This window comes from Pinus tabuliformis, chromosome 7 (assembly GCF_031772625.1).
Source record: "Pinus tabuliformis cultivar Carrire ecotype Pingquan chromosome 7, CPIR1, whole genome shotgun sequence".
NCBI classification, from domain to species: domain Eukaryota; kingdom Viridiplantae; phylum Streptophyta; class Pinopsida; order Pinales; family Pinaceae; genus Pinus; species Pinus tabuliformis.
The window spans coordinates 1,530,133,638-1,530,143,450 of NC_142293.1; positions in this window are offsets into that span (position 1 = coordinate 1,530,133,638).

The following is a 9,813-nucleotide window of genomic DNA, read 5'->3' on the forward strand; positions in this document are numbered from 1 at the left end:
CTCCTACCATGTTAGAGCTAGAAGACAAGTCTAAGGTAAAGCTAGAGGGGGTATTAGAATAAATTGTCATCTCATTGGATTCCTGGAAGTATCCTGTAGATTTTTACATTCTTCAACCCAAAACTAACTTAGGAGGGAATCCTTTGATCTTGGGGAGACTGTGGTTAGCCACAGCAAATTCTTACATACGGTGTAGGTCCGGAAACAAGACCATCACTCATGGGACTGAAATAAAACATATTAATTTGTATCCCCCTGCTCAACCTCTCTTAATATCATAAAATACACTTTGGGTTGAAGAAGAAGAGCATGATTCAGAATGTACCTGACCAATTTTTATAATCGCCCAAGTCATGAGCGTTAAAGAAAATTCAGAAGAAAATTTGACAAATTGTTGTATTTCTAATCCTGATTTTTTACAGCAAGAAGAAGGGAAGTCTAGTTATAATTTAGATTTCATTACTAATCTGCAAGATTTTCATTAGCATAGTATAGCATCCGAACTACATTAAGCCTTATTATCTGCATTTCCTACATATTCCATGACTGAATGGGGGAGTAAGGTGGTTGAAATTTTTCTTGAAAAACCTTTGACTATTAATTCTGCCTTAACCCCTGAATAGGAAAAATAGTTAATTCAAGCATTGAAAAACTTTTCAGACGCTTTTGCTTGGGAATACACAGATATGAGAGGAATTCACCCAGAAACGTGCATTCATCATATATATATAGAAGAGAAAGCCAGGCCTATGAGACAGCCACAAAGGAGGATGAACCCCACTTTAAGGGAAATTATCAAAGATGAATTGCAGAAATTGTTAATTGTAGGGTTCATCTATCCTATCTCGGATAGTCAGTGGGTATCTCTGTTAGTTATTATACCCAAGAAGAATGGTAAATGGGGAGTGTGTGTGGATTATAGGGAACTAAACAAGGCAACCTTGAAATATCACTATCCCTTGAATTTTATAGACAAAGTGTTGGACAATTTAGCAAGAACAAAATATTTTTCCTTCCTAGATGGGTTCATCGGGTACAATCATATTATGATAGCTCCAAAGGACTAGGAAAATACTACATTCACATGTCTCTCGGGCACCCATGCATATAGGGTATTACCATTTGGTCTATGCAACACACCAGCCACATTCCAGCGGGTGGTCCTTGGTATTTTCTTTGATCTTTTGCATGATTCCATAGAGGTTTATATGGATGACTTTGCAGTCATGGGTGACACTTTTGAAGAAGCTTTACAAAATATTGAGAAAGTTTTGCAGAGATGTAGAGAAACTAATCTCTCATTAAGTAATGAAAAATGTTTTATGATTACGAATGAAGGTACTATTTTGGGTCATCATGTTTCTGTTGTAGGAATTAAAGTTGATCTGGCCAAAATTGAAGTCATTGCAAAGATGCCCCCACCAACCAATCATAAGGGAGTCAAAAGTTTCCTTGGACATGCATGCTACTATAGAAGGTTTGCTGAAAATTTTACAAAGGTAACCTCTCCATTATTTAAATTATTGACTAAAGAAGTTGAATTTTTCATTGGGATGATGAGTGTCAAGTTGCATTTGATACACTGAAGGAAAATCTTTCTTCAGCATCGGTCTTGAGAGGCCAAAATTGGAAATTGCCTTTTCACATTTCCACTAATGCCTCTAATTCAGCCCTAGGAGAAGTACTAGGACAAAAGGAGGATCCTGTAACCCATGCTATTTATTAATGTAGTAAAAATTTAACTCCTGCAGAACTGAAGTATACGGTAACTGAAAAAGAATTCCTTGTTGTGGTTTATGCTATTAATAAGTTTAGACATTACATCACAGGCTATGAATTTTTTGTACACACCGATCACTCTGCCATTCAATATCTCATGAATAAACCAGTTACTAATGGTAGGATTACTAGGTGGCTTTTGTTGTTGCAATAATTTAACATCACGGTATTAGATAGTCCTGGAAAGGAAAATCAGGTAGTTGATTTCTTATCTAGACTCAACCATGCAGGTGACGATGTTCGTGTTAATGATAGCTTTCTTGATGAAAATTTGTTTGTTATTTCTTTTAAAACACCTTGGTTTGTAGACATGGCCAATTACCTTACTATAGGAAAGTTGTCTCCTTACTTTTTATCTAATTAGAAAAAGAGAATTATTAGGAAAAGTGTTGATTACTCTTGGATTAGGGGAGATATTTCTTTCATTGGACCTAATTTGATTATCTGCAGGTGTGTTAGGGAAGATGATATCTATGACATTTTGAGATCTTGTCACGATGAACCATGTGGAGGACATTTTGCAGAGAAGCAGACAACTTACAAGATCCTTCGCTCGGGTTACTATTGGCCAAGTCTTTTCAAAGATGCAAGAGAATATGTCCGGAAGTGTGACAACTACCATAGAATGGGGCGGCATGTACAATTAGATGAGATGCCTTTGCAGCCACAGGTTCTCATAGAACCTTTTGAGAGGTGGGCTCTTGATTTTGTATGTCCAATCAACCCTATGTCCAAAGGTAAGAAGTATATTTTAGTTTGTATTGATTATGTTACGAAGTGAGTGGAGGAAAGAGCACTACCGAAAGCAACAGAGAAAATAGTGGTAGATTTTCTTTTCTTTCCTGATATTTTTGTAAGATTTCGGGTACCTAGGGAAATATTCACTGATCAAGGTACCTAGTTTCTGTCAAAGCTTATGCAGAGAATTGTGCAGAAATATCAAATTACTCATCAGATGTCCACCCCTTATCATCCATAGGCCAATGGGTAGGTGGAATCAACAAATAAGGTGTTGGAGACAATTCTTACCAAGACAGTGCAATTACATAAGAAGGATTGGCTTGACCAACTTCCTGAAGCATTGTGGGCCTACAGGATCACATGGATAAATACCACTGGCATTTCTCCATATGAATTGGTGTATGGAAAGAAAGTTTTATTTCCCATTGAATTTCATATCAAAACTTTTAAAATGGAAATAGGTTTGGGTATAGACCTTGACAAAGCTCAGCAGCAAAGGATCCTACAACTCAATGAGTTGGATGAGATTAGGTAGGATGATTTTCAACACACTGACTTGATTCAGCAACAAAGGGCTAAATGGCATGACAGATACATTAAAAAGAAGCAGTTCAAAGAGGGGGACTGGGCATTGTTGTATGATTCAAAATTTAACAACTTTAAAGGGAAATTTAACACACATTGGTCGAGCCCCTATGAAATTGAGAAATTTTTTTATAATGGATCTATTCAGGTTAAAAACATTAATGATGGGAATGTTACCTTCTTGGTGAATGGGCGAAGACTCAAGTTATATCAAAAACCCCAATCCAAGGAGGAATTTGTGGAAGAAATTGTGAAGAGAAGAGAGCTCAAGATAGTGAGAGAAGGGATCATTCCTTCCACTATCTCTTCCTGATTTCCTGCTGACACAATGATCTCACTATAATCCTCCTTGTGCTGGGTAAAACATGAGAGAAATGTATATTGGGTATACTTTTATTCCTTTTTCCAGGCCCAATGAACTAGTTACAGAAAAGGAGCCCCCTTGGAGTCTTATTTTCCAAGTATTTCAGACTCTCTAAAAATGAAATCTGGCGAGCATGGACTGCACTGGGCTCGTTGAAATTATAGGTCAGTAGGTTCTTTAGGATTCTCTCAATAAATTTTATTTTCAGTTCAATTTGGATTGGTTGTGGTGGACTGATGTGGGATTTCTTAAGGCCCTCCTTCCAACAATGTTGGCCCATCGACATCAGCAAGTTATTTGGGTGCAATATCAGAGTCTTATGATGCATTGAAGCTTGTATGCCCTAATGAAAAGCTACCTCACTAGTAGTAATGGGGAATCACTATGGCTCCTTGAATGTTGGATCCTACAGGGGGGTTCGACAACAGCTCATTAATTCACACCCGATAGGATGCATCAGGGTACCTTGGTCCTCGCTCTCATTAAAGGTGATGGGCCTTGCATTGGTTAACAGCTGACCTCAATGGCTGGTAATCCAATGAGCTCATTGCACATTCGACATCAACACCTTTATTCATGTGCAGTGAACTGTACACAAACGAGGGAGAAGTGTTGATTAATGGTTCAATTTCCTGCAGAAGCTCCGCAAGTCATGGTCCAATTTCCTGCAGAAGCTCCGCAAGTCATGGTTTGATTTCTTACAGAAGTTCTGAAAGTTGTGGTTCGATTTTCTATAGAAGGATCAGCAGTCACAGTTCCATTTCTGACAGAAGGATCAATAGTCTCGGTTACATTTCTTGCAACGCCACCCTAATTTTCTGAAGAAAAAAAATGCCACAGACAGAGAATTAACTTAAATTATTTAAAGTACTGACAAATTTTAATTACTAGTCGAGGTCATGAATTATGAAGTCATATATCTGATTTAACTATTAAGTGGGTTATCATCTCAAGGACAAGCATGCATCATCCGAAGGACTAGACCATTGGAAGGTAAGAAAGGTAAAGTATAGCCGGCAAAAGGACACTTTGGGTAAAGGGTAATTAATGCTTTAATTTTTAACATTTGTATGATTTTTTGGCTATGGTCAACATTGTGGAAAAAAACGATCGTAATCTGGTGCATTATGACTCCAGCTCCACTCTTGATTGCCATGATTCTGACAAGACCAGTAGACGTACTCCCCAAATCTTCCTACAGGTCGGATCATGATGACAATCATGATCACGACCTATCTCTCAAAAATCCCGTGCTTTTTTATAACTTTCTATAATAATCCCTCCCTTGTTGTGCAAGTCCATTGGAAAGCTTAAACCTGATATTTTCAAAGAAGAGCATACGCCTTGTCTTCCAGTTTTTCACCATGTCGACATTGCATGCCCCATCCGCTTCGAGCTGTAAGGGCCCGAGTTGCTGGAGGCCAGCCCTCGCAGTAAGGCGAGATTGGAAAAGGTAGGGTGGCTGCCATTTTTCCAACAATTCAGCCGCCACAACAGGGAAGTCACAAAATCTTTCACCCTGAGTCTGAATGGTGATAAGGATCAAGTTGGGGATGTCCAATAAAGTTTAACCAAGGGTTTGGTAGCATGATCATGCAGAATTCCATAGCTGGGAGAACGTTGGTTTAAAAACCAGCGTTTCAACAAGGGCTTGTGCACATCTTTCCTTCGTAAAGAACATTCGGACCCCGACTAGAGTAAGGGAATTTCGCAGGATTTCTTGAAAAGTAAGTACCGAAACTTATTGTTTTTCCTGCAGAAATACATAACGTGTGAAGGTCGCTTTACGCTTTCATTCTTGTTTCACATTCGCCTCCTTGCCCATTTTCATGACAAGTTGTTAAATTTTCCATATTACTTGAGAATGTCTCTGATGAATATGTTGACGACTGCCAAGGAGAGAGGGGCCAATTTAGAGGAAAATTTCTATCACTATGGACTGGTGAAAATCATCCTGTAGAGGTTTTGAAAGACAAGAAGCAGACATGGGATTAGTTCCTGGCAGAAAATTACTTTGCAAAAAAATGAGGATTCTTATTCCACCGATTCCATGGAGGAAGCACTGGTATAAAAAACGAAGAAAAAGTCGCGGACGTGTGGGCTAAAAATAAGGGAAAAAGAGGAAGATAAAAAATCTGACCCATCAAAGTCTAAAGAGGAAAAACCAATGGAAAAATGAAAGAAAAAGCCACAGACTCGTGGGCCACTGGTAAAGAAGGAAGGAAGGGACAACCTTGACTCTCCAAAGCCCATCGAGAAGAAGCCTATAGAAAAACCAAAGAAGAAGAAGTCGTAGACCCTTGGGCTCCAGACGAAGGAAGAAGATAGGGATGAAGAAGTGGTGGTGACAGGGGAGACTGTGGGGAAACAACCTAAGTCAAAGAATGGCACTTCCACCTCTACGAAAATATTTACCAAAATTCAGGTTGTTCAGCTGGCTATAAAGGATACTACGGATGCAGAATTGTTTCCCGAGACACCAATAATAATAAGGATAAACACCACGTCCCACCCAAAGGTAAAGAGAAGATCGAGTAGTTGAGTTCATCGGCAAAGAAGTAATGTCCTTTTAGGAATCCCCGCTGCATGGAAGCAAGAATAACACAGTAGGAGAAAAACAAGCAGAGGAGGACATCGGGTCCCCTCAATCCCTTCAAGAACATTAGGAAGGGGAATTAACCCCCCAAGAAGAGACGGTCTCTACAGGAATTGGAATAAATCATCATCAAGCTCACCATTTCAGAAAGATCCTTGAGAAAGGAAAACGAGACCCTGAAAGAGAATAACCTGCATATACAAAAAGAACATGAGGAGTGGGTCCAAAAAGTGCCTCGAATTATGAAAAATAAGTAGGCTAGGAACAATCATTTGAAAAATTAGAATGAATTATACAAGGATCAAATTCCTGCAGAATCTAGTGGTAACGAGTTGGACCAATTGGCAGAGGTAGCATATGAGTTGGCTGTAGTAGTTGTAGCTTGGGATAAGGAATGATTTCCTTTTCTTTTTCTTTCTTTAGGAAGACGCAACATTTTTTCTTTCATAAGGGGCATGCAAGAGGCTAGGTGTGGGGGAGATGTTGGGGCTTGGTTTTGCCCAATTTTGACACCTTTTTCCATACTTTACCTCTCCCATTTTGAACTATCTTTAACCCCTATTATGCCTATTTCGGTTATAATACTTAGGTTTTTGCCAAAAGGGTGCCATATGCTGAAGGTATGCAAATTAACATGAAAAAGCGTCTTTTACCTTAACTTTAAGTATTCCTTACAGCTAGTTGTTCTTTATTTAATTACCATGCCAACTAATCTAGAGTTCTTGTGCAGATTTGTTTTGATTCAGAAACAGGCCCACATTTCCTATAGATAGTTGTGCGATCCTATTTCCTGCAAACACTCCGAAATTCCTATAGCCACAGATTTCCTGTAACCACCCTGATTTCCTACAGCAACATCGATGGTTAGCTATGTTCCACAAATACTTAAGTCAAACGGGAACATGGGTTTTGTGGGGAACTTATCACATATGGATGGTGTTCTATTGGCTGTTTCATATCTACCAACGATACCACCAAAATTCATAAACCTTCTCTTAATGGTCGTTTGGAGGAAATCTACAACCATGTAACGAATTTCGTCTAATCCATCCTTTCTGTCATGGATTAGACCCAATATGGCTAAATTTGATATTTTGTAACAAGACTGGTAGCCGATGGCTTAGATTAGTAGTCTTCCTTGCTTCGAGCCATATATGGGCTTTTGTAAATGTATAATTTATGTTCTAGTTTATATGTTAGGGGGTTGTTGCATTGGTTTCGGCTAAGATTGTATATCATATTGTACTTGATTGTACCTTTTCCATATTAATACAATATAATATGTTCTGACTATTTTAGGGAGAAAGCTCTTCTAATTTGAAGGGGTTGTGAGTAAGGGAGGGCCCCCTTTGCTCACAACTCCCGTAGTTTAGTGTTTATGCATTTTATTCCTATTATGTAATAATAATTTGTTCCTACAGCTAATGCACTCTTTCTAATATATCAGTAGCAATTGATTAAATCAACTAGTTTCATGTTAATGTGTGGAATTCATTTAGTGAAGATTTGATTCATAATGTTGAGTGAATTTCTGAGTTTCCTGTAAGTTGATTTCTATATCTTTTCCTCATCATCATCAACAATCTTAAGAGCTGTAGAGGGATTTTTGATCCACTCTATAGCCTTTGCTGCTAGGAAATTGATGCAAGAAAGAGTCATTAGTTTTGTATGATTGACTTGCTAGATTAATCAACACTCATAGTGTTAAGCCTACGTATATTTTGCGCAACATCTCATAAGCTTACCTGCCCTCAGTTGATGATTTATGTTAATCAAATTATAAGGCTATAATTTGACGTAACAAACATGAATAGAAAGAGGAGGAACAATCTAGTGACATGGACACCACTAACATCCACAACACACTGAGAGGAAGAAAATATTCAATGTGAAGTGGGAGGAGAGATGAAATAAGTGAAGCACTAAGAAGGGAAATTAGTCAAACTCAACCACCGGTAACATTTAAAGATTCTACATTAATGATGAAACCAATTATGTCATAAAACCTTTGAACTTTAAAGAAGCTAATGAGCATAAAAAATGGAGAGATTCAATGAAGGAAGAATATGAATCGATAATGAAAAATGATACTTGGGAATTAACATAATTTCCTGAAAAATTGTACCCATGGGATCCAAATGGTTATTCAAACCAAAATTTAAAGATGATTGAGTGTAGATAAATATAAGGTTATGATAGTTTCAAAAGGATACTCACAAAGAATTGATTATGAATAATCTTTTGCACATGTAGCTAAGTTAAATACAATTAGATTTATGATTTCTTTAGCTACAAAACATAAATGAAAATTACATCAGCTAGATGTTAAGTCTATTTTTTTGAATTTGGAACTAATAGAAGAAGTATATCTTGTTTGTTCATAAGGGTTTGTTAAAAAGGGTCAAGAGTGATTTCTTTGCAAATTAAAGAAAGTGTTATGTGGATTAAAATCACGGGAGCTTCACTCAATGAACCTCTGCCATATCACGTGTGTTCGTGGCATACTAAACAATACCCCTAATTTGACTACATATTGGAAAATACCTATAAAAATCACATTATTTAACTCCCTACCAATATAACTCAATACACCTTCCCAATTTGAAAAACCCCTACTTTCACTAGATATTGTAGGTATCCATTTTTTCATTAACATTTTTTATACCCCTTTATATTTTTTCATTAACTTTGAGCTCCATTTTTTATACCTGCCAATATAAAAACCCTTTACCCCCTAATATATGCTCAATATATTATGTCATTTTCTCCTCAATATATATCCCCCAATATGAACCCATGTGGTATGGTATTGCTCCCTTAGTGAAGCCCCAATGACTAAAATAGGCACTAAGATCTTGGTATGTGAACATTGATTCTTTCTTTCTTCAAAATGGATTTATGAGAAGCAAAAGTGACCATAATCTATATATTAGATCAGATCAAAAGGGGAATGTTATTATGATTTCCCTATAGGTTTAGGATATGATTATAATAGACAATGCTTCGAGGTTAATTAACGAATATAAGGAAAAAATTTCATAGGTGTTTGAAATGAAAGACCATATTGAATTGCATTACTACTTAACTCTTGAAATATGAAGAGAAGTTGGTCATGAGTTGGTTACACAAAATAAATATACTAGGCAACTACTCGAAAGATTCAAAATGGACCAATGTATGGAAGTATCGATATCTTTAGAACATAATGCCAAACTCTACGGTAATGATGTGACAAGAGAGGTGGATGGAACATTGTATCTTTAGCTAGTGGGAAGTCTAAACTATGTCACCACACCTAAGATAGACATAGCATACGCAGTTAGCATCCTAAGTCAGCTCATGGCCAAACCTATTGAAATCCATTGGAAAGTAGTGAAACATTTCTTTTAGTATCTAAAAGGAATTGATAACTTTGGTATTAAATACAACGATGATTTAAATGTTTATTTGACAAGCTATTTTGATTCAAATTGGGCCAGAAATCCTGATAACAGAAAACATAATTTAGGATATGCATTTAGACTTAGATCTAGGATTGTGGCATGGAGTAGTAAGAAACAACCAAGTGTTTCTTTTTCATTAACTAAAGATGAGTACAAATTTTTGTGAAGTGTTTCCTATAAAACATTCTAGTTCAGGTGAGTTCATGAAAATGTGTGAGGAGTACATAAAATTCCAACGATTATCAAGTGGTACAAAAAAAGAACCATCAAACTAGCCAATAATCACGCGTACCATGTCCACCACT